The following is a 26,927-nucleotide window of genomic DNA, read 5'->3' as shown; positions in this document are numbered from 1 at the left end:
ATAGTAATATATTATCCTTTGCTTTATTCAGAAACTGATAATCGTTTAACGCTAACATAAATGTTATGGCAGTTTGTATAACATTCTGTAGTAAGATAGATAAATAATATGAAAAAGACTTTGAGTTAACGTAGGAGACTATTTTAGTTAATATCTTGACTTTATATGATTTGGTATAATCTAAACGGCCAGCTTTCCGAAAAAAAAATTAGCAAGAATTGCTGTATTTGTAGAAATCATGTATCATGATAAAAAAAAACCTTCTCAACTTGATATATATATCAATTTTGTTTTAATTTGTAATGAACGAAAATGTCGATCATTTCATAAGCTGTGACTCTCACTACCTGAGTGTAAATTCACATTGCGATAAGACGTGTCACGGTACTTGTCTATCCCAAATTCATGTATTTGGTTTTGATGTTATATTTGTTATTCTCGTGGGATTTTGTCTGATGCTTGGCCCGTTTCTGTGTGTGTTACATTTTAGTGTTGTATCGTTGTTCTCCTCTTATATTTAATACGTTTCTCTCGGTTTTAGTTTGTTACCCCGATTTTGTTTTTTGTCCATGGATTTATGAGTTATGAACAGCGGTATACTACTGTTGCCTATAGTTACTTACAGGTTTTACTGTTATTAAAGTCTAAGTAAACTGCACTATTGTGTAGGGTGAGGGTCATGATTTACTGTAAATTTCACTTACTGTAGTGTTTTGTAAATTGCACTGAACCCAGGAAAGGCACCGGAACTATCAGACTTGAAGACAATTAACATTTTGTTGGAAGTCGAATTAAATTCTAATCCTTCAAAGAGTCGACCATGTAAATATCCCATTGCTGTATCTGTGACAATTTTGCCATCATAAACCTACTCAAAAATATGTTTTTAAATATGTAAAAATGTTTAAATTTCATATCACATCGACACGTCCACCATCACAATGGGTATCACTATATAAATCAAAATATAAATACTTTCTGAATTATCTGAGATCAACCGCTTCATTGTAATGATTGGTATTTGTTATACTACTGCATACCCGAATTAAACATGTATTGACAAAACTACTATTTTGTAATATTTAGTAGTTTCTGAATCTTCGGAATCAAATTCTGAACCAACCGCTTCATTATAATGATTGGTGATGGTTATATGTAAAATGCAGTACAAGGTTTTGTACACTTGTTATCCTTCGACCTTGCTATTTTGCATCACGATTTTAGGCTGAATAAACTATTTTTAACCTTTGAAAATGACATTTTGATAATTCCATCTCTATTTGTATACAAGAAAACACACAAAAAACTACATCCTACACGAGTTAAACATGTATAAAGCTACTATTTTCTAATATTTAGCTTTATCAAAACAAGTATGAATGCAAGAATAATATCAATATAGCATGATATTTATTGTATTCTAATTGTTTAATATATGTGTATACCTTAACTATATCAAAACCGTATTCCAATTCGAAGAAAGTAAAGTTCAACATTACTTTAGATCCTTCCTCAACTATTATGGTGTAAGTACATAGTTGTCCATTACAATACTTTGAAGGATAATGAGGTGATGAAAACCTTCCCTCTGGCCCTTTAAAAGTTCCACCACATGTAACTGTAATGGTAAAAAATGTACATGTTTATTCGAAAAACTATTGTATCAACATAGATGTCTGTTTTCAAAAGATAAAACATTACTTTTCATCTTGTTAAAACCTGTAAAACAAGATGGTAACCTTGCCATTGAACAACATCTTGACAAACGACTGTCGAAACCTACAAAATGAACCTAAATGACATTTTAAACACCATCGACATATAAAATATACACTAATCATGTATTAACTATAGAAAATTTAAAGAATGTGTTATACCCTATAGCGGGTAATCTTTGCAGGTGTAAAATTTCAAAATTCGCAATGAAAAAAGAATACGAAATACTCTGGCAGTTATTATTCTGGTGGATTCAAAACTTTTATGAATATATTTGAATGTACACTAGAGGAATTTATTTTTGGCGATTTTATTGTATCCGCGAAAATAATAAAAAATTTACACACCGCAAAAATAATGCGCTATACGGTATGCTACATGTATTCTTTCCGAACCATGTGAGTATTTGGACCATACGCGAATGGTCATGACCATGATGTGTTTCATAGACAAAAACGAACCAATTTAAAACATCCCGTTTTAACTCTTATTTGTTAATAGTTAATATAAATTACACATTGGAATACAAAAATAATTCCAGGCTTTATTTAAACTATCAGTGTGCTTTTGTGGTTTTTTTTTATAACTGTTGATTTCGTCTTCGTTTTATCAGTATTCAACCAACAGCTGATTCTACATTCACAACATTCCCATAATACATTTGGAACATAATGTGTACTGTTCTATGGTAGGGTTGCTGTCTCATTCCCCATTTCCATTCTCAATTTTATGTTATATTCATGTGGTCAAGTGAAGGGTTTTAATGGTTCTACTTGACTTCGTAGGACTTAAGTTTGATTGTTTTTGATTAATCGAACTATAATCAGTGAGATCAGCGAAAGAGCCTCTGGTATGCGTGATTATTTAATTTCATGTGTTTGTGCCTTCACCAAAGAAGCAATCGGCTTAAATAATTCTGTCCTTATTATTACATCATATCTAATCGTACATTTGAAGTAAGGGATGATATGGAATAATTCTACCCTCGTCCAAATATAGTAGTATTGTAGTTTTTGTGGTCGGGGAAGGGGGTACAGATGGAGCAATGTTATAGGCTTTTTGAAACAGTAAGTCGTTATTATTGAAAGAGCACTATTAATGGAAAGAATCGTCGACCTTTGGCAAGAAAACTGACAGTAATTACCAAAATTACGACCTCAGAGCTGAGAGACCATATTTGTCTCATTCTTCTTCAATTCATCTTTTCACTGATCCATTTGTTATTATTATTAAGGTGGTACCTAACGCTACAGGGAGATAACTCTGTAAAGTCATCTAAACGTTTTAATTACGTTGTGTTGTTAAAGGAATATTAAGCTTCTCAATGATCAAAATTGGTGTTTGTCAAACTGCTATATAGCCAGTGTAATTTTTCTGACAAAACGGTTGGTTCAAAAAGAATTTAATTTTCGTATTTTTGTTAAGGTGGCTCCTGGGTACAAAAATTTCAGAAAAAAATTAAACCTTTATTTTTTCATTACAAATTTTATTTATTACACTATTAGTTGTTACTTTATGATATGGTACTAAAAACAACCCAAATAATTGATTTGGTTTGGCCCCAGATGACTTTAAAAATTGAAAAAGATCCAAATTATCTCCCTTTGATGCAAAAATGCCATTTTTTGGCATTAAGTTTGAAATATCTTTTTTAACTCATCGGTGACCTATATTTTTTATTATTGTTTTCAAATAAGCTTTACATAAACTAAATAATTGTAAAATTTAAGCAATTTCTGTAATTAGGTTATTTTTTTATTTCGATATTTCTTCTTTTTCTCCTATTAGTTCAACAGAAAAAGAGGACATTAACCAAAATGTATGCTTCTTCCAGAGGCAGATTTTAGCTTAAACGAACGGTGACCCAATTTTTTTATTTCATTTTTCTTTTAAGTATACGATAAAGTTCATTTATAAAAAAATATAGCGAAATCCTATATTAGAAAAAAAAAATGATTTATACCCAGCAGCCCCCTTAAAGGCAAATTTTATGAAAATTAAACGAGCCGAATTAATTTTAGTGAAAGTGTTGGGTACCACATAAATTAACGACGTGTTGTTCATTTGATCTCATTTATTCATTGCTCAGCATTTGATTATGACTTTCAATGTTCTTACTTTCCTCTGCAAATATATTACGACATCGTGAAAAAGTGGCGACAATGCCTGATGACATTACATAGAAAGAATATATCTGTTAATAGGTAATTTGAAAAGAAGGTATACGATATCTGCATATCGTCTCAAAGTCAAAACAGAAACTAATTCCATCATAAAACCTCGTTCCAAATGATATATATCCAATCTCGACAATTAAATTTTACTATTCAAAACGCTCGTCGACTCTCGATTTTAATTTTAAAAATCTATCAGTCTTGAGATGATTAATATCGTATCATACTCGATGCAATGGTTACATTTTTATGTATACAATACGTTTAGCGAGATAAATGTCACTGAATTAAATGATGAAACGCGTGGTGTATGCTATGTTTTGATTAATACAAAAACTTACGACAACAGGGCTTGCAACATCTATTACTTCCTGAACAATTTCCAGCGTTGTCCTGATACTCAGTATCCGGATGACACTTGGAAGTACTACTTTTACAGTTGCAATCTACTGAAACTGTAAAATGATAAGTTTTTTTGTTTTTTTAATAAACATGTCTTCGTGTTGTTTTTTTTCTATCTTTTCACTACCCAAAAAAAGGCAACAGCAGAATACCGCTGTTCAAAATTCATAATAAAATTAAGAAAGGAAATGTGTCAAAGCGACAACAACCCGATCATAGAGCAGACAACAGCCGAAGGCCACCAATGGGTCTTCAATGTAACGAGAATTCCCGCACCCGTAGGTGTCCTTCAGCTGGCCCCTCAAAAATATGTATACTAGTACAGTGATAATGGACGTCATACTTAACTCCGAATCATACACAAGAAACTAAAATAGAAAATCATACAAGACTAACAAAGGCCAGAGGCTCCTGACTTGGGACAGGCGCAAAATTGCTGCGGGGTTAAACATGTTTATGAGATCTCAACCCTCCTCCTATACCTCTAGCCAATGTAGAAAAGTAAACGCATAACAATACGCACATTAAAATTCAGTTCAAGAGAAGTCTGAGTCCGATGTCAAAAGATGTAACAAAAGGAAATAAATAAAATGACAATAATACATCAATAACAACATACTACTAGCAGTTAACTGACATGCCAGCTCCAGACCTCAATTAAACTGATTGAAAAATTATGTCTTCATCATGTGAATATCAGGCACAATCCCTCCCGTTAGGGGTTGAGTATCATACTATCATAAAATATATGAGAAGAACATAACCCGTGTAATGCCAACAACTGTTGTTTTTTTTTTTAAATAAATGTGTTTAGTTCCAATGCAAAGACCCTATAAGTGAATCAATATTAAAGCCAAAATATGCAATCTTTAATAGTATCGTAACTATATCCCTTTTTAATGATACTATTTAAAGGTTTTGTTAGTTTCTGAGGTGAATACTGACATTTTTGTGCTTAAAAAAGAATATTTCCATTAAAAATTTGCATGTGAAATACCTGAACATATATGATGTCTGCATATTGAGTTGTATTTATGAATTATTTCCTTATACCGTTGATAAAATTTAGTAAATGTTTTGACCGGTTTGTGATATCGAAAACCCTGGTGTAATAATTTTTCAGTAATACATAAAATGCTCTATCTAAAATGTAATACTTTGTTACATACACGAGCGAATCGTACAAGTTGAGATATATAACCTTCATGAATCGATTAAGAAAAAAACAAACAAATCCGGGTAACTAAGTAAAACTGAGGAAAACATATTAGATATAAGAGGAGAACTACGACACAACAGAAACACAACACTAAAATGTATCACACAGAGAAATGAACTATAACATTGGACATTTAAATAAAACAAATGGTGGGTTGAACCTGGTTTTGCGTATAGCCAAAAATAGCAATCATATATGCTTTTTGTTGATGTTATAATGGTTTTATTTAATCAATCGTTACTTGGATGGAGAGTTGTCTCATTGGCACTCATACCATATTTCCCTACGTCTATCTACATAATCTATAAGCAGTAAAAATCCTGAAATTTTCTGACCATTTCTCATTAAAAAAGGCAAACAGAACTAGTATTTGTGACACACATTTTACTTACCTAGATGTATGGAAGTGACATGTTAATTACATTTACTTGCACATTGCTTGTTTAAAAAAAATAAAAGTGATTTACTTTACTATACAACGGGTGAGATATTTGTTACATACCAATGCATATAGGCGGCTCACAACATCTGTTTGTATTGCAAAAAGGACCTATGCCTGTATCTTGTTCATTAACATCACACACAGGTTTACTCTCTCCGTTTTTAGCTTTACACTGGGCATACTGAAGCGTGTCTTAGAATAAGAAAGACAAGACAATGGTCATAATATATTATAAATGAGTTGCACTAATTCTAGGATATCACGCAAAGCAAAGTATTATTACACATATCTAACATGTAGTCTTTATGAACTTTTTTTTTACATTTAAACCTAAAAATAATGTAAGTATAATTTATACCTTAAAAACACATCTGCGTTTGCTTTTATTTTCTTGTAAAAAAAAATCGAAGTTATTTTAATTTATTTTAGAAAATTACCAATTGAAATTCCTGACCATTATTGTTACTTCATGATAAAATGTTTATAAATTAAACGATGTTTGGACAGACGTGTATTACAAAGAATCCAAGTCATGAAAAATAACTAATATTCCAAAACAAAAGACAGATTTTCATGAAATGAATTAAAACTTGATATCTTTGAAGTTATAGAAATTGCAAAGAAATAGTAGAGCCATTAACGATGTAAAGGTCGTCAATAAACACCAAATTATCTAAATAAAAAAAATTCAATTTCTGTTGATCAATAAACATGATAAAGTACGACCAAAAAATATTATGAACAGTGGATTTTTTCTTTATTAATGGTAACAATGTTAATGAATGAAGGTAAATATACGTTGACCTTAATCCGATTTCTATATTTGACGTGTTGTTGAATAAGTTGTTTTCGTGATTTTGCTAAAGTCTGCATACCACTTATAGAAAAGGAGTAATTCGTTCGACATGTCGCACTGTATCCCTTAGTCTACAAAACTGTTTTTCGTTTCAATCAACAAATCACAATCAATCAACAGTAATATGTGTACGCGGTTTTCATACCATAACATGTAGGCGGCAATCATCTTATATCACTATTGCAGCATGGACCTGTGTAACACACCATAATATGTAGGCGGCAATCAACTTATATCACTATTGCAGCATGAACCTGTGTTACACACCATAATATGTAGGCGACAATCAACTTATATCACTATTGCAGCATGAACCTGTGTTACATACCATAACATGTAGGTGGCAAGCAACGTATATCACTATTGCAGCATGAACCTGTGTAACATTTGTACGTACCAATACATGTAGGCGGCTGGCAACATCTATTACTATTGCGGCAACATGAACCTGTGTCTTCTTCATCTAAAGCACACGTTTGTTTACATATTCCACCTTCAGCTTTGCATTGACGTGTATCTAGATATGCAATTGATACAAATATAATTTCTATTTTTTTATAATCCTTTATTTAATTATAGAAAATATAGAAAAAAAATACTGTTATTCTTAATTGTAAACTGTGTCTACATTCCTATGGAATGGTTAACTGTTAGTTATAACACAATGTCACTTTTAAATTATTATGTCTTTTAGTTTTGTTCAATATAATGGATGCATGTGTGACTGTTATCGAAGCAAATAAGCAATACATCCAAGTTAAATCGATCATGTTTTACTGTTTCAAATCAGGAATATGACAGTTGATATCAATCGTTTGTTGTTTTTGATCTTTTCTTTTTAACATTTCCTGAACAACTTTTTTTTTTTTAAATTTGATCCAGTCAATCTATATTTTTTATTATTTATTTATATGCTAGTTTTATAGCTGTTGATATGCGCAATAAGAACAAACAGAAATTAATTGATTTTAGAAAATACGAAAAGTATATATTAGAAAATATACTCGTTTACTGACTATTTAAAATTTAAAAAATCAAGTAGACCTGACTACTTGTTATCATAGGTTGTTAAAAACAGATCAAACTAAACAAATTCGTATAAAATTAGATTGAAAAAAACGTATCTAAATGCTGTCATTTGTATTAAAAATCAGACTGTAATAAACTCGTAAAAACTAAAACTAAAAAAAGGTAAACTTTATTTTACATACATAATTGTACTTTGATTCTACATTAATGTATAAAACCACATCACAAATTTGAAGAAAACAATAAGACAACAGAAAATTCTTGTCCATTGTATTAAAAAAAATAATATATTTTCAAATAACGATAAAGATGTCTTACTTTTAACTTTAAGAACTGTCACTGCTGCAGCACAAACAATGAAAATGGCAAGTACAAATACAAATTTCATCTTGGTGTTCTGTTCAGAACATGTAAATTGTAAGTAATGTAATTATGAATGTAATTATACTTAGTATTGATCGCGAGTTTGTCCTGTTATAAACGAACACGTTTTACCACGTTGAAAGCTATATTTAGATACATTGTTTCAATCTGTTGCATATGTAGAGAAAAAGTAACCACGAATTGTATTCAGACACTTTTAAAGATTGCTATAGAATTACTAATCGAAGAATTCAAGTAGAGAAAAATATTCAACGTGTGACCGAACACCACATTAATTCACGAATGCGTGTAGCGCATGAGTTAATTATTAGTGTTGTGCGGTCACGAGTTGAATATTTTTTTATATTTGCATTCTTTAATAAGTTATTCTCTTTATTACATTGGGAAATGGATTTTTTTTTTAAATTAATGTAAAATATGTAAGACAATAAATCTTTTTTCGACGCATTTGCAATTTGTTTGATACGCCGTTTTCGACGTCTTAAGAACGCCTATTGTTGTATGGCGTCAGATGGTGAAATAACCATGATTGTTTCACATGTGAAATTATCGGTTTTTATTTTACTGGAAAATCAATGTAATTCATTGGAACAATTTAATAATAAAATTTAATCAAATACAAAAATTGCAATGCACTGGAGGATACATAGATGTGCACTTTTACATAATATGTTCCTTACATCGTAACTTCAATCACCTTCCCTTTCATGAATGTGTCCTACCGAATAAGACTATTAGACCGGATTTGTTATCTTATAAACAACCCGATGGGTGCGACATGAAGAACAGGATCTGCTTACCCTTCCTTCCGGATCACATGCGATCACCCCTGGTTTGTGGTAGGGTTCGTGTTGTTTATTCTTTAGTTTTCTATGTTGTGTCATGTGTACTATTGTTTTTCTGTTTGTCCTTTTCATTTTTGGCCATGGCGTTGTAAGTTTATTCTCGATTTATGAGTTTGACTGTCCCTCCATATTTTTGCGACCCTTTCATACAGCTATACATAAGTGCATTACATAATATATTAAATAATTATCTGATCATTCTTTTCTTCTTAGATTTGTTCCACAAGAAAAATTCATAAATGGACTGTTGTATTGGTCAAATAATCAATAAAACTATAAGTTTTAAACAAGCTAAGGTAATCTATTCTTGGGATAAGAAAATCCTTGGTTGTCGAAAATTTCAAGGTGTTGTAACAGGAAATTTTTAAAAATGACCATATAAGAATTTTTTCAAATATTTGTATAAGTAATGCCTTTGGAAGTAATGTAATTTATTACTTATTGAGCGTCAAAAACTTTATATACCCCTTTGCCTCATATTCTCATTAAGAAAAAAGATCACACACCTAATTAAATGGGTATTTAAAAAGCTAGAATGTGATAACATATGTTAAAAATCTTTTATGTCATTTTTAGTAGCAATAAACAAAAGAACTATGTCAATGGGACATGTTTTGATTTTATAACCGCCTTTCATGTTTTAACTAGATAGCATTTGTGTTCGCTTTGGAGATTCCATATATCATCAAGTTATTGGAATTCAAATAAGGGTCCTACCGTGAACAAGTCATCTGTGTTCGCTTTGGATCATCAAGTAAATGGAATTCAAATTAGGGTCTTACTGTGTAATTGTGGACGTGTTTTTTTTTGTATTGCTATGAGTCTCATTCCTGACGAAAATCAGCAAAGACCCATCGCAAAACATTTGCTAAAAAAATTTAATGATACTTTTGGATATTTTGGTGATATACTGGTTGTCAATAATTACGATTTTAGTATGTATACTACAAAAATTATCCTGTTGAACTTACTTTAAATGAAGCTAATACATACAATGACCTCTGCTCTATCTCGATATTGATATCTATATCATTAACGGAAAGCTTAATACACATATTTATGATAAAAGAGATGATTTTTCTTTTCCTATCGTTAGTTATCCATCTATAGATGGTGACGTTCCCATGTCACAACCTACCGGTATTTATGTATCTTCACTGGTACGATTGGCTCGAGTATGTAACATGAAAATCTTAAGGTTACCATTTTGTTATTGTTTTATGATTAATAAGTTTACAAGCGCATTCAATTTATGGTTTTTGTACTGCATGTACAACAAACTAATATTAATTAAGATATTTGGAATGAGTCAAAACGTTTAAACAACACCCAAACCCTATAGATTACGTGGATTTGTTTTTAAATATGACTTTAATTGTGGGATGCATTTAATCCAGGTGGAATTAAACATTGATATACATGATATTAGCATGCTAATGTATTATGAAATCTTCTGTTAAGTATTGAATCGATTTGTCCGATTATAGAATATGAAGTACATGTAAATAACCTCTATCATGCGTTGAAGATGAGATTGAATAAAAAATAAGTTATAGATAATGCATACTTTAAGGTTTTTCTTGTCGTAGAACACCCCGAGGGGTGTCATGATTGAACAATTGAAAGAGCGACCGTAGGGAGGTCTTTCTTTGAACAATTCTGACACCCCGAGGTGTGTTCTACGACAAGAAAAACCTTAAAATATGCATTATCTGACTTATATACCGCCAAAAAAATATGATTTTTTATAAAGATTTGCAAAAATTTAGTATCCTATTTTACCGACAACACTAAAGTGGGATATTCCTTTCTAATGCGTTCATGTTTTAATACGCCCTACTGCTCATTTAGAATGTGAAACAAAACTCACTAATTAATCTAGATATAAACCTTTTAAAGATTATTATCCATGTATTGTTACCATCCGATAACGATGTATGACAAATAGAAAACACATTGTAAGTTATTTATTGTACCACTTTGTTTATGGAAATGGGGAGGGATCTTTTTTTCTATTTGTAATGTCATTTCTATCGCGGGAAAGTGGTTATTTGTTTAACAATTTTAATTGAATCGAATAAAATTTTTAAAGATTGTCTTTTGAATAGCAACACATTTTATTAACAGATAATCAGGATATAATTATACACCCTCCGAACCCGACCCTTTTGTGAGTTACGTTAATGCTATAGTCAATAGAATATAAGATTATCTTATTAGTTGATCATTTGATAAGGTAAAAGGTATGCATAAATTTAAACTGACACGAAGACGAATATAAATACATGTAGGTCACAATATTCAGTGTGTATCGTCCAGAATATGCATGAAATATTTGTCACTGGACGTTAAGCAAGCAACCAAATATCAAGCAATCTATTCAGTGTGACTCAACAAGATTTTCAAAATCTTACACACGAATATGTTAAATCTGGCTTTATTTTATGAAAGTCTACATCAAAATTCATCTCGCATATATGATAATGTTTCTTAATTGTAGCGATAAATTAACAAAACTTCACGTTATTTGTTTCTCAAATTAAAATGCGGACAATGACGGTTTTTTGTACAACTATCATCGATTGAACTTTAAAAAATAAATTTCCAAATCAGAAACAAAAAACTATAAGACGAATAAAATTTTGAAGTAAATTATAGCTTGCATTTTTATTAAGGAAAATAATGACCTCATGTAGATGTTTTAAATGTTCTGTAACATATATGTGAATAATCATGATGATTATTGACTTTATTATAATGTAGATGTTTTAAATGTTTTCTAACATATTTGTGAATAATCATGATGATTATTGACTTTATTTGTCTGCAAAATTTGTTGAGAAAGTATAATGTCTCATGTTTATATGAAACCTGCATAAAATATGAATATGCTATATTATACAAATGAATATTTAACTTTGAGGATTTTGATATTTGAATGTAAATACGTCCAGTTGTACAACGTTACAAAATTCCAATAATGCAATAACAGTGTAAAGTACTTTATAGGTACCGTGTACTTCTATGATGTTCCTCCTTTACAATTACATGAAAGTATTGTTTCTGCAGATTTTAAAATTGTTTAAGAATTATATTCAAATCCCGGACAATTGATTTATTTGATCATATCATATATTTCTACTTTTTTAGGTATTGTTTTTGGCAGGTTTTATTTGAAATTCTTGAAAAGGAATCTCTTGGTGCAAAAACAAAAATGACAGATATAAACGAAATGAAAAGTTATATTATACCTAGTCCATATATCTTGTAAACCATTGAAAATCATTGTACATCACTTACGACAGTAAGTCGTGGTTGTGGTGTTAAGCAAATATATACAAGATTTAAATTTAAGAACAAAAAGATGTTTCAAATTCAAAAACAAATAATGGACGCACTTTTTTTTCCTTTTATTATTGATGATTACGACATATAAATGTATATAACTGATTAAGTATAATGCAAAATGTATCTATTAATCTGAATTGTAAATAATTAACACATATAACAGGTATGGCTATCAAACGATATTCGCCTCAGCGAGTGCCGTTTATATATATTTTAGGTCTCCACGTGATTTTACCATCTAGTAGTCATGCAATGATCGTGCTCAGAATCAGAATTCTTATCATTTTTTCAGTTCATATGAGTTTTATTTTCTATCTATATTTAAAGAATAAAAATGTATTACACAGCATTGATCTGCTATGTACATGTATTTTTTGCATTTGGAAGTGTAGATATTGATCTTTGCGTGTATGGAAATAAATGACACCGACAAAATAACCAATCAGTGTACGATATCTTAGAGATGAAGTGAAGTCAACACACACAATTATGTTGGAAAGGTTATTAAGTCGACATCTTCAGTACATGCATAGAAAACCATTCAAATACCAAAATTCATCAAAGTTAAATGTTCATTTGTGTACTATAGCATATTCATATTTTATATAAACATGAGATATTGTATTTTCTCAACAAATGTTGCAGAAAAAAAAGTCAATAATTATCATAATTATTCACAAATATGTTACAGATCATGTGAAAAATCTACAAATTACATGTAAATACTTTCTCTGGTCTTTATTTTTTAATTTGCATTGTTTATTTGTATATTAAATCTAAATGTTTCTATTCTTAATGTTTCATTATTTATTTTATTTTTAAATATTGGTAAGTTATCTTATCTTTATCGTAAACTCTAATAATTTCTGTGTTTTTTATATTTTTTGACAACTTTCCCTCAATTCGTTGTATTTGCATTTTTTATTCCTTTATTATTTATCGGTTGTTCTCTTAGCTGTCGGACATTTACTACTTGATTAAAGTACGTCCGGTTGCATACGAAAATATGCGTATTTTTTTGTCTGTTTGATTATTATTAGCAATCATTGTATATACAGTTTTGTAACATGTCATTTACCTCAAAATCAAAAATATTCGTGCATTAATAAATTATGAATAATTGTCTATCCATGGCGTTGATTATACTTGTTTTAACAAATATAAATAACGGTACAATACAACGATCATAAAGCTTTCTTTTTGAAAACATTTATTGAGCAACACGACGAATGCCACATGTGAAGCATGATCTGCTTACCCTTCTGCAGCACCCGATATCGCCCCAAGTTTGGAGTTCATGTTGCTCAATCTTTAGTGTTCATATGAAGGATATGTGCTTTTGTAGATTTCATACCATAAAATGAATAGGAAAAAGGAGGTCCCTGTATACTGTTTTAAACATCAGAAAACTGGGGTGTACACTGAATACAGGTTATACCCACTTTTCTTGACTTATCTTATCTTACCTGTTGAATTCTGTAAAAATTCAATATAGAACAATTATATCAAGAAATAAAATAAAATAATTTGCCTACCTACCTACCCATACCCTGATAACCTCAGTCGGGGAGGGGAAACACAGATATTTTTAATGTTGGCCTTGCATGTTATCTGTTTGCATTATTGCGCCGTTCTGATATATGATTTATCCACTTTTTGAAAAAACGGTAACTTTAGCAGCGGGGCATGTAATAGTTTTTTGTCGGTACTATATATATATCACGACAGAACGTGTACTGTCCATAATCTGCTGCTGAACATCGCATATATCATGTATATATAAACAACATTATATTAGTGATTCTGCAAATTCTAAAAAAGTGTCGTGTGGTTAATAATACATCTGCAAGTTAACATGTATAAAACACGCATACAAACTGACATCTTTGTTAAACGTATTGACTTTTAACAAATATTACTAGAACTCATAATGACTGAAAACCTGTTTTAAGACACTTCAAAATAACCCTTTTACCTTTCTTGAACATACATTGTAACAAATACTAACAATGAACAATAATTATAAGTTGTAACAATGAACCTGCATAGAGCAGATTTAAAAACAAGAGATGTAGTTAATGTGGACTTGGGTATTTTGTAAATGTTTGTTCAATGAAAGAATATTATCCACAAAAAAATGAAAGTCAATTATTAAAGGATCAACATTGAAAATGAATAAGAACTAATGTTTACTTGTCAATGGTAAGCATTTCCATTCGACATTAAAAGAAATTTGAGTGTCATTTTTTTCTCAGAAATTCCCAAATAAACCATTATATAGAATATAACTGTGGCACCCTAGTCCATTTTATTTCATGTACTTTGCTTTTGTTGAATTCATATGTAGCAATTATGTTGTATTGACATTTACACAAATTGATGTTAACAAGATAACATAAAACATGAAGTGTGTTTCTGCTGTTTCTGTATCATCTACTATTGTCATGAACTTGAAGACTCCATTTATACAATCAATGTGTGTTTTTTTTTAAACCAGAAAACATCTCAAGAGATATTTCACACAGGTATCATCATTTTTTTTCTGTGCATATATCATTATTTAAAAAAAAATTAAAATCAGTAAAATAACCATTTTCCCAGATTATCCTACTTTTCAACCCCCTCCCATTCGGACTCCTACTGCACTTCCAAGACTACCGCTACTCCCCCTTTTTGACTCCTGCTTAGCAACTTCTTATTCCCATGTTCCCTAGTTTGATATTGCTATGACGTCTGACGACTGTATTGTTCGAAAAGCATGTTCTCTTGCCCCACTAACCCCTGAAAATATGTTAAGTTCCGTCTTTTCAAATGACGTAATACATCCTGTGACGTCAAGTGTGATTCGCCGTGATTCGACGCGAAAAAGAAGTTCGTTTGTTATTTTCTCTATTATTGTACAAGTTATCTCACAATGGTGAAATCAAAATATCACCCCGCATGTGGCGTTCTACACAATGGCGAAAAAATGAAAAACGACGGAATGACTAAACAACAGCCTACTAAACACAACTTGAAAACAAAACTGATCAGCACAAATCTAACATAAAAGAATACTCCCTTAAACAAAACGATGAAATAGTTCTAAATCTACTACATTCATTGATGATGAAGCTTCTATAAACACGGGATGTTTGGTAAACACAGTTGTTCAGAGTATGAAAGATCAATTTGAACTCAACTGTCATAGTGAAAAGGAAAATGCGTCAAAATCACTTTGGTTTTGGCTTTTTAAAGAAAAAACTCGAATTCGAAATTTATTTTGATATTTTAGAAACCAACGAAATAGTAGAAATCTGCAAGTGTAAGGTTGTTGATACAAACCAAGCAAATGCTATCAATTGCCTACTCTTTCGCTAATATGTTCTTTAAAGATTGTTTTTGCATTGCGTTTTAAATGCACGGGTCTAGTTTAGCTACAGGAAAAATGATGCAAGACCGCTCTGAGTTCATTGCCTATACATGAATGATGCAATAGCACTGTGATTCCCTTGGCTAGAATAATTTTGTATTCAGACATTGGTTAAAGTTTTTAAAGTTTAATCAACTTTAAAAGTTGCAATGCCCTCGATGGGTCGCATTTCCAAATTTTCAGCTTTACTAATATTTTCAAAAAGCAAGTTTCTTGCATTGACGAACTAGTATTGTAGAGTAGTTAGATTTTCTGTTTCAATCTGTTGCATACACGAAGAAAAAAGGTATCCATTTATATTCAGATATTGATTATGTTTGTGAATGTTTAATCAACTTTAATAATTGTAATGCACAATACAATGTTATATTATACATGCATTTGCATTTTTACAAACCAAAAACAAATTATCAAATAAGCTAATTAATCAAATATCTGATCATTGTTGACGTCAAAAAGAGATGCAACAGATACCAGAGGAACAATCAAAATCATAAAATAAAAAATAAACTGACAATGCTATGGCTAAAAATTGAAAAGACAAACAGACAAATAATAGTAGACAAGAAACAACATAGTAAATGTAGAATATTATTTGTAAATTTCAGCGTGAAAGTCTTTCCTCCTTGCATTTATTTATGCTGTAAATTATGGAAAAAGATCTAATCTTCATTTTCAATATTCAAAAAATGTTTGATTATAACATGACAAATCAACAGAAGGAAGATCTTCCGTATCACCTGACAGACAGTATTCCAAAATAGTATCTTTAATGCATTATTTAACATTTTGTATATAAAAGGTTATAAGTGTTTGCAACTAATCTATTGGGTGTTTGGACATACAAATGTAAAACATTTAAAAGGCATTTGCACATAACGTAATAAATGCTAACAGAGATTACCAATTGTTCAAACGCATATGAACTATACCATTATGGTTTATGTTTTTCACTGGAGATACATATGTATAAACTAAAGTCGTTAGACTATAATATTATGACGATTTCATTTAAGTAAGATGTATCAGAACAAATGTTTAGAAAATTTAGCACAACAATCACATTTGAGGCAAGATGCAATTATCAACTGAATTGGAGGTAGAATACACACAACATATGAAAGAAAGTAAAAGTGGTTAATCATAAAATTTGGAGGTATTCACAAATCATATAGTAGTTACAGTTTAATGTATTGCCTATAGCACACAACAAAGTTTGAAAATGACATATCACATTGATTGACAAGACCATTAATTAATTTGACATAACACAAAGATGAACTGTCAGAAATAAAGGCATCTGTACGTAACATAAAGATGAAATGACAGGACAAAATCAAAGCTACGCAGCACATTAAATATTTACACTATAAGACCGTTATGGCGATCCATACATACAGTTAATGAATGCTGAATGCTGTAGGTGTGAAACAATTATTAGCGACATATGTTGTGTAGGTTTGTTCAATTTTTAAAATATATGCAAAATGGGTTTGGCGTGCGACATCTTTCATCTTTTGTTTTACATTTGTATTGTTTTCAGATATATTTCACATCAGTGATTTTTTACCTGCAAAGATGTAATCGAAGAATGCTGTAGGTGTGAAACAATTATTAGTGACATATGTTGTGTAGGTTTGATCAATTTTTAAAATATATGCAAAATGGGTTTGGCGTGCGACATCTTTCATCTTTTGTTTTACATTTGTATTTCTTCAGATATATTTCACATCAGTGAATTTTTACCTGTACATGTTCAAACTTGAAAGACATTAATAAATTGTATATTATTTCGATATCTACAAAATGTGAACACAATTGTACTCAATGTTACGCTTTTTCGGGTCGTTGTTGAAAAAAAGTCTCTACATAATGTGTTTGGTTGATTGATGGTTATTCAAGTCACTTTCAGCACTATTTTTTTTATTTTGTGGCTGTCAACCATTGACATTCGGTTGAGAAACTGATAATCCTAGTCAATTACAATCAGAGACGAGTGCAGATGTCACGTGAGGGATTAAACGTCACAACGTTATGGCCAGTGTTGAAAGGTCAGAGATGCAGTAGTTGCACCACCTAGATCATTTAGCAAACAGTGACTCAACCATTGTTAGATAAAATTAGTTTATACATGTATGTAGGTCAAACCTAGTTCTGACACCTTATACATCAATGCAATGGTACATTATTTCAGTGGAGTCAATTGTAAAAAAAATATGAACATTTTATGGTGCATCGCAGTGTTGGTTTTTTGGTATTTTTGTTGAACTTCAGTATTATATTGTTTCGTTGTTTTCCCTCATAGTTAACGTTTTCCCCTAGTTTTTTTATTTTGTAACCTGGACTTTTTTTCTCAATCAATTTATGACTTTTTTTAACAGCGGTATACTACTGTTGCCTTCACTTGTGTGTATGATACACTGGTATTTCTTTAAACTCACATTCATAAGGATATGGTTTTAGGAAGGTGATGATAACAATAGGTGTAATGAAAGCAAGTGTTTAATTAGTTAAAAATCAAGCTTATTTCAAGTCTAATTTGATGCATAACTCACAAAAAAAAACAATTCCTGTTTACCAATTCATACCTTGATCATCAATTATGAGATGACAAAAAGATGTGTTAGTGACTTAAATTAATGACTTGGGAATTAAAATTTAAAGAATAAAAATTTTCAATAGCAGTGAACATAATTCAGTTATGTTCAGTTGCACCTGAATCATGCAGCTTGGTCAATTAATTCCTAAACAAGAGATTTGCATGTTTTTTCTAGTTCTAGAAAAAACAAGGTTTCACTTGTATGTTTTGTTGTTCCCAGAATACCTTAAGTATTTACAAATTCAACTGATGCAGTTTTAACGTAAAACATACCCTTTTGTAAATGTCATGCCATAAATTGAAAAATAAAAACACATTTAAACTGGTCTTGTTTACACAAGAGGTGAAAGCAGGGAATTCACGTATCCAACATTTTCTGACTTGTGCCCAACCTGTTCGAAGTCGAAGACAAAATAGATTGATTTCAAAGCACGATTCAGATCATTTTTACTCAAAAATTTTATCCTTTAAACAGGAACAGAGGTAAAAGACAAAGCCAATCAAGGTGCACTCAGTGGGTTGAAAGATGCTTCAGATTTTTTTTATTTTCAAATATCACCCTTGCACACAACACAAATCGTGTAGCAAGGTAGTTTGTTTTCCTTGATTCCGAATCATATACTAGACGCTTCAATGCAAAAATGTCTTGATTTAAAACGCTTGTTGATTACAGCATCGGAAAGGTATTACAAAAAACCAACACACGTTTACTACAGCATCGGAAAGATATCACCAAAAACCAACATAGCAAAAAAAAATTTTTTTGGCAAGAATGGCCAATAAAATTTTTCGAGTCGCGGCGATTCTACCGGGTCGGTGGTTGGAGAGGAAACAAACAATATTTTATTTTTGGCCCAAGATAGTCGAAGAGATTTAAAACAGACATTCGCAGCTGTGTGTCATCATACTACATTGCCAGTTACATATGTATAAAAGGCCCTGACATGAGAAAGTGTAAAACATGCAAACGATAAATCTAGGGACTTTATTAATGTACAAACCAACAAATACAAAACACATATATCTTATGCATGTACCTGAAATTTATGAGCGGCTGCCCTGAATTTAGGGAATTTCAAATATAAAATCAAACATTTCTGAGAGTACTGCATGGCAACTATGCAAATACATTGTCCCCTACGTATACTAGTTAAGAATTTATTGTTCTGAAACAAAATTCTGACTTGACCTATAACTTGTCATGGTGTAAACTATATATCAAATATTAAGTTCATATACTCCAGCATGGCGAAGATAAATGTGGAAAAATGATTATTTAATTTTATAAGTCCAAGGACTATTACTCTGCTCACAACCATCAGAATGGAATATATATCAAACTTATTCTTTAACTTGCCATGATTAAATTATATACCAAATATTAAATCAATATTTCCAAGCATGAAGAAAAAAGTGTAGAAAACTGATTTGACTGACTGACGGAAGGACAGACAGACAGACAGGCTGAGTGCAAACCTAAGTCCCCTTCAATTTCCTTGGAAGGGAACTAATTATTCTCTTCTATACAGCAACAACAAAAAAACTAAGTAAGTTCCATGATACTGTTGACTTTGAGGATACACACAGATAATAAAGTAGGGTGGTTGATTTGATATGCTGTACTGGCATGTTTTTGTGGCCATTTCTGTTACAAATGTATTAAACGTACTCAGCTTACAGCTTTGATGACTGAATGTGTTCATCTTATAATGTTCATTGCAAGAGTTGCCTGTACTTGACATATTGTCCTTTGTTGTTGTGATGTACAAGTACCCGACCATGTCCACTAGCATTTTTGTCCATCTGGTGAGTTGGGCCTTTTTCAACTGATTTTTATATTTTGTTCTTATGTTGTACTGGTATACCACTAACTGTCCTAGGTTAGGGGGGATCCCGCTTACAAGTTTAACCCCGCCACATTATGTATGAATGTGCCTGTCCCAAGTCAGGAGTAGTTCAGTGGTTGTCGTTTGTTTATGTGTTACATATTTTTTTTTCTTTTCTTTTTTGTAAGTTTTACTAATTAGGCCGTTAGCTTTCTCTTTGAAATGTTTAACATTGTCATTTCGGGGCCTTTTATGGCCGACCATGCTGAATGGGCTTTGCTCATTGTTGAAGGCTGTGCACTGACCTATTGTTGTTAATTTCTGTGTCATGTTGGTCTCTTGTGAAGAATTGTCTCATTGGGAATCATACCACATCTTCTTTTTATATATATTGTTACGCCATCTATCTTTTTTTATATTGTTAAAGACTGAATGTTGACTTTTTAATGCAGACTTGAGAGTAAAGCTAAAACCAATCAATTTGTGATATTCTTTATGCTGAATTTCTGTTTCATTCATATACATATCACATCAACTGTTTTATGTTTAAACATAACAAATTATAATACGAGATTAAAAAATGAGACAATGTTTAAGTGTGAAATAGATTTTCTATTGTGCAAATTTTGAACATTGACAGCTTTCTATGCACTTCTTATACGTTCTATTATGTTTTTTTCATTTTCAGTCCCTTAATGCATCAATGATCATAAATTATAAGTTAAAACTGATCCCCATCTTAACCCTTCTTTTCTTTTAACTTGCAAAATTCTTATGTATAGTTATACTTCTACATATTTTTCTAGCTATACATGCATCTCATAATCTATAGCCGTATATATGTACATGTACATTAAAAAGCGCATTTTCAATAAAACAATCCAACAGTGTATTTAAACAAAAATTATGATTTAATTACTTAAGATACATGATATAATGTGCATGTGCTTTTTCATATATATTTATATATATATATATATTGGTGTAACAACATGAACAACAAGTTAAAATTAAAAAATAACCAACATTAAACATTAAAATTCAATTACATTTTATAAACACAGTTAAAAATAGATATCTTTAACATAAACATGATAATTGAACTGCATGTATTTACAAAATGTACAATCAGAATAAATATATATCACAGTTGTTGAAACTAAATATCACAGTTGTTGGAATTAACGGTATATCACAGTTGTTGAAAATAAGGTATATCACATGTTGAAACTTTATCACAGATGTTAATTCAATGTATACAGGATGGGTTGATAGCAATCACTCAACTAACTGTCCAGAAACTCGTATCAAAGAATGAGTAACTGAAGATTAAACAAAGGTATGTTAAGAAAGGCATTCTAGTCTGTAAAGAAATGTAGACAGTTCCCATGTATAAAGCTGTATCAGTTCTGAATCTGCCAGTAAAATAGTTGCATGTACATGTACCAACACTTTCTTTAAAATAAATGATTGGAAATAACTAAAACATTAAACAAGTTTTAAAGTGCAAGTGTAGGGAGGAAACATTTTTTTTGTGGTAATTCAAATTAAAAATATTCTATTTTCCCACTGTCCACCACTAATCACAGATCAACTAAGCCAGTTATAGCAATCCATTACTATTTTACTGGCATGAAAGAAAGACATCACTGTTCCATTTCTTCCAGTGTCGAATTTAGTGGTTCACTGAGGTTCCTGTGGTTAAAAATGGAGAAGCAGCGAAGGCAGACATTCTTCGCAAGAGCAGGTTTTGTGCAACACCTGTTGTGTACCCACTGATCACAAGCATCACACTGAAACCAGGATATGTACTTGTCCTTTCGAATAGGCTTGGGAGGTATTGCACAAAATCTCATCAGCATCATTGATGGTATCAGAGAGGGTGTCCTAAAAGTCATTGTCATTTTCAACGTCATTCCCCTCCTCCTCCCTCTCTGAAAACATGTAAGAAATTGTCCTTTGGCTGTCTTGGCTGTCATCGTCCGTCATGTCAATCACCACACGTCTTCGTCTCTGATGCCATCAAGTTTCCTGAGCTTTTCCTCAAACTCCCTTTCCACGTGAGTCTCAAATTTAGCCAAGCGCTCCGCATCGATATGGGACTTGGCCTCCTCAAAAAGCTTGATAATGTCTTTTTTCTTGCAACAAGAATCTAGCTACATTGCCTTTTAAGTAAGACCAAACCATATCGATGGGATTGAGCTCACAATGATAAGGAGGTGTGAGTAAAATATCATGGCCATTAGCTGATGAAAGATCATCTATTATATACCTAGGTTTTTTGTTTTTTTTTTGCTTCACTAAATCAAGCAGCTCGGCCTTTTTCATTTTCTTATCATACTGTACAATGCTCTTCTCCAGTCATGCCGAGATCTCTGACTTGTTGCTGCTAGTGTTTGGTACCCTTGAGTCAGTATCTAAGTGGCTGTGATACGGAGAATTGTCCATTATGATTACAGACCGAGGAGGCAGTTTAGGGAGAAGTGTTTCTCTGAACCACTCTGTAAAGTGCTCCTTATTCATCTCGTCATGATAATCAGAGCTGTTGGTTTCCGACTCAAATGTAAGACGACATCCGGGGATTAGGCCTTGTTGAAAGGAGCCAACATCTAAGATTATCAATCTAGTACCCTTGCCAGAAGGTACTTTCCGATGGGTACCTTTACAGTGGGTCTCAAAGACAGACATGGACGTGCTGGGAACATCCAGCCAGTCACCCTTTACTACATGATTAGTGTTCAGCCAAGTCTCATCTAGATATACAATATGACGACCCTTCTGCCTAAACTTACGTATCTTACGAAGATATGCCATTCTAAAAAAAACGATGTCCTCCCTCTCCGACACAAATCTTCGGCTTGACGTATTCATGTAGAACCTAAAAAAAATAATCATATAAATAGAAACATTCACAATTCCATAACACTTAAGGGTTACACTTAAACATACATGTAACATGGGGCGCAGAGAACATACTTTTAAATCCCAATTACAGATGGGCGTCAATAACATTCTATATTTGTCAGTTTAAGAGGTTACCACATTTTAATAGAGACTTCTGCAGGTTTATGTTTAAATGGAACATATTACAAAAGTGAGTGATGCATTAGATTTTATTTCAATATGTTTAATAACTTGTAGCTATAAATTGTAATTGTGGTTTATTTGTTTTCAGACAATTTTGCTGATGACTACACAGCAATATTTCCAAGATGTATAGATGTCTTTCAGTACTGAAATGTGTATTTAATGCAGGTAAATATTTCATTACTCCAAGTTATATAAGTGTTTCATATTTTGGAATCACTGATTTTTATGTTGTTTTTGTTGTATTTAGACACCTCTAACAAGAAATTTGTTTACATGCACATGTACAAAAATATAGGTTTTTATGCAACACAACCATAGGTTTGAATTAGGCTGTCAGTTTTCACGTTTGAATTGTTTTACAACAATTGTGATTCGGGAGCCTTTTATAGCTGAGTATGGGCTTTGCTCATTGATGAAGACCTATACTTGTTAATTTTCGTGTCATTCTGGTCTTTTGTGGAGAGTTGTCTCATTGGCAATCATACCACATCTTCCTTTTTATATTTGAAAGTTGTTTTTCAATTTAGACTTGTGTGTATATATAATTGATAATTAAGCATGTAAAAAGAGATGATTTAAGATACATGTTCTACAAAATAATAGATTAAGTCCAAACATAATGAATGAAATTAATTACCGAAACCCCAGTAAACGCACTGTTCCGGACACTGTTGAAATGGAAACGTCAATGTCTTTCTTTTTCAGAGCTTGCTGCAGACTTGGCATGGTCACTGACTGGGATTTCTTGTGCAGATCATAGATGTTCCGTCTCACCACACCTTTGTCGAAATCATTCAACTTCCGGTTCTTCTCGACAGTTTTCTGGACAGCAGCCTTATGAACTGCCTTCACCACATCCTGCACAGCATCATCGCTGGCATCTGTATGGACGTATCTTCTAATTGTAGTGGGTTTAATCCCTGAAATTTCAATTGTTTATGTATTTCAGCATATAACATAAAAATGATAGAAAAAACTTGTATATAATTGTATAGAGTGTATTCAAGGTGATTGGGGACATTTATTTATCTTCTTGTTTGCATAATCATAACACATTGTTGTTCGACTTGCATAGCTTGACAACATATTTCAAGTTTTCTTATCCCCACTTAAAAAAATTATACATTTGACCCAATAACATTTTCTGAAATTTATCATTTTAATATACACGTAATTCATTTAAAATTACTATATTCGGTGTATGTCATGTATGTGGAAGGATAGGAACTGAATTTATTTCCAATGGTACACCTGACCCTTGCATCATTTTCATGTTTAATTGTTGATGTGTATTTACAGTGAGCTGTAATACCTGTAAATGTTGCTGTTGATGTCTTGACCTCAACTGGCTCAAGATCCCAATGATTCAGGTCTCAAACAAAGTTTGTCTGCTTTGAAATCATAATTGTTGATTTTTTTTATGCAAATAATTTTATTTCTTAATAAGATTTTTTTTTAAGTTAATTTTACCTGTTGCCTTCACTAATCTTTTAATTGGATTCTGTATTGCCCATGGCTTATTTTTCTCCTTTTCTGTTTAAAAAAACTGGAAAATGTTCCTTAATAGTTCTTTTGTCTGAAAACAAAACAAAAAACATGTACATATGACCAAAGCGGGGTAATCCATAGTAAGGATGGGATGTGATTTTTCTACTTAAGATTCTTGTTAGTTCCAATTTTCAAAATAAAAGTTTACATTATATATCTATGTATATAAATTTTGTTATTGTGTAATGATTTTTCTGTAAATGTTTCCTTTCATTAACCAATTTTTAAGTTTTTTAGCTCACCTGGCCCAAAGGGCCATATGAGCTTTTCTCATCACTTGGCGTCCGGCGTCCGGCGTCGTCCGTCGTCGTCGTCCGTCGACGTCCTGCGTTAACTTTAACAAAAATCTTCTCCTCTGAAACTGCTGGGCCAAATTTAACCAAACTTAGCCACAATCATCATTGGGGTATCTAGTTTAAAAAAATATGTCCGGTGATCCAGCCAACCAACCAAGATGGCCGCCATGTCTAAAAATAGAACATAGGAGTAAAATGCAGTTTTTGGCTTATAACTCAAAAACCAAAGCATTTAGAGCAAATCTGACAGAGATACAATTGTTCATCAGGTCAAGATCTTGCTGCCCTGAAATTTTCAGATGAATCGGACATTCCGTTGTTGGGTTGCTGCCCCTGAAATGGTAATTTTAAGGACATTTTACTGTTTTTGGTTATTATCTTGAATATTATTATAGATAGAGATAAACTGTAAACAGCAATAATGTTCAGCAAAGTAAGATCTACAAATAAGTCAACCAGACCAAAATGGTAAGTTGACCACTTTTAAATTAGGAATTATTGTCCTTTATAGTCAATTTTTAATCATTTTTCGTAAATCTTTAGAAAAATCTTCTCCTCTGAAACTAATGGGCCAAATTTAACCAAACTTGGCCATAATCATCATTGGGGTATCTAGTTAAAAAAAAATGTGTCCGATGATCCGGCAAACCAACCAAGATGGCCGCCATGGGTAAAAATAGAACATAGGGGTAAAATGCAGTTTTTGGCTTATAACTCAAAAACCAAAGTATTTAGAGCAAATCTGACAAGGAGTACAATTGTTCATCAGGTCAAGATCTTTCTGCCCTGAAATTTTCAGATGATTCGGACATTCCGTTGTTGGGCTGCTGCCCCTGAAATGGTAATTTTTAGGAAATTTTGCTGTTTTTGGTTATTATCTTGAATATTATTATAGATAGAGATAAACTGTAAACAGCAATAATGTTCAGCAAAGTAAGATCTACAAATAAGTCAACATGATCAAAATGGTCAGTTGACACCTTTATGAGTTATTGTCCTTTATAGTCAATTTTTAACCATTTTTCGTAAATCTTAGTAATCTTTAACAAAAATCTTCTCCTCTGAAACTGCTGGGCCAAATTTAACCAAACTTAGCCACAATCAGCATTGGGGTATCTAGTTTGAAAAAAAATATGTCCGGTGACCCAGCCAATCAACCAAGATGGCCGCCATGTCTAAAAATAGAACATAGGAGTAAAATGCAGTTTTTGGCTTATAACTCAAAAACCAAAGCATTTAGAGCAAATCTGACATGAAATACAATTGTTCATCAGGTCAAGATCTTTCTGCCCTGAAATTTTCAGATGAATCGGACATTCCGTTGTTGGGTTGCTGCCCCTGAAATGGTAATTTTAAGGACATTTTACTGTTTTTGGTTATTATCTTGAATATTATTATAGATAGAGATGAACTGTAAACAGCAATAATGTTCAGCAAAGTAAGATCTACAAATAAGTCAACAAGACCAAAATGGTAAGTTGACCACTTTTAAATTAGGAATTATTGTCCTTTATAGTCAATTTTTAATCATTTTTCGTAAATCTTTAGAAAAATCTTCTCCTCTGAAACTAATGGGCCAAATTTAACCAAACTTGGCCATAATCATCATTGGGGTATCTAGTTAAAAAAAAATGTGTCCGATGATCCGGCAAACCAACCAAGATGGCCGCCATGGGTAAAAATAGAACATAGGGGTAAAATGCAGTTTTTGGCTTATAACTCAAAAACCAAAGTATTTAGA

At 31.7% G+C, this 26,927-nt stretch overlaps 1 long non-coding RNA gene across 1 annotated transcript; it reads right to left on the bottom strand.

Annotated features, from left to right (window-relative positions):
- Positions 1-710: 710 nt before the first annotated feature.
- Positions 711-7,326, bottom strand: LOC143058017 (uncharacterized). The gene is made up of 5 exons (XR_012972918.1): positions 7,207-7,326; positions 6,014-6,145; positions 4,232-4,345; positions 1,446-1,618; positions 711-868 (listed from the first exon to the last, which is right to left on the bottom strand). It is a non-coding gene; the product is annotated as an uncharacterized LOC143058017 (long non-coding RNA).
- Positions 7,327-26,927: the final 19,601 nt, after the last annotated feature.

The sequence above is a fragment of the Mytilus galloprovincialis genome, chromosome 14, assembly GCF_965363235.1.
Source record: "Mytilus galloprovincialis chromosome 14, xbMytGall1.hap1.1, whole genome shotgun sequence".
Lineage (NCBI taxonomy): Eukaryota > Metazoa > Mollusca > Bivalvia > Mytilida > Mytilidae > Mytilus > Mytilus galloprovincialis.
Note: the sequence above shows the minus strand (reverse complement) of the source record. Positions and strands in the feature narration are given on the sequence as shown.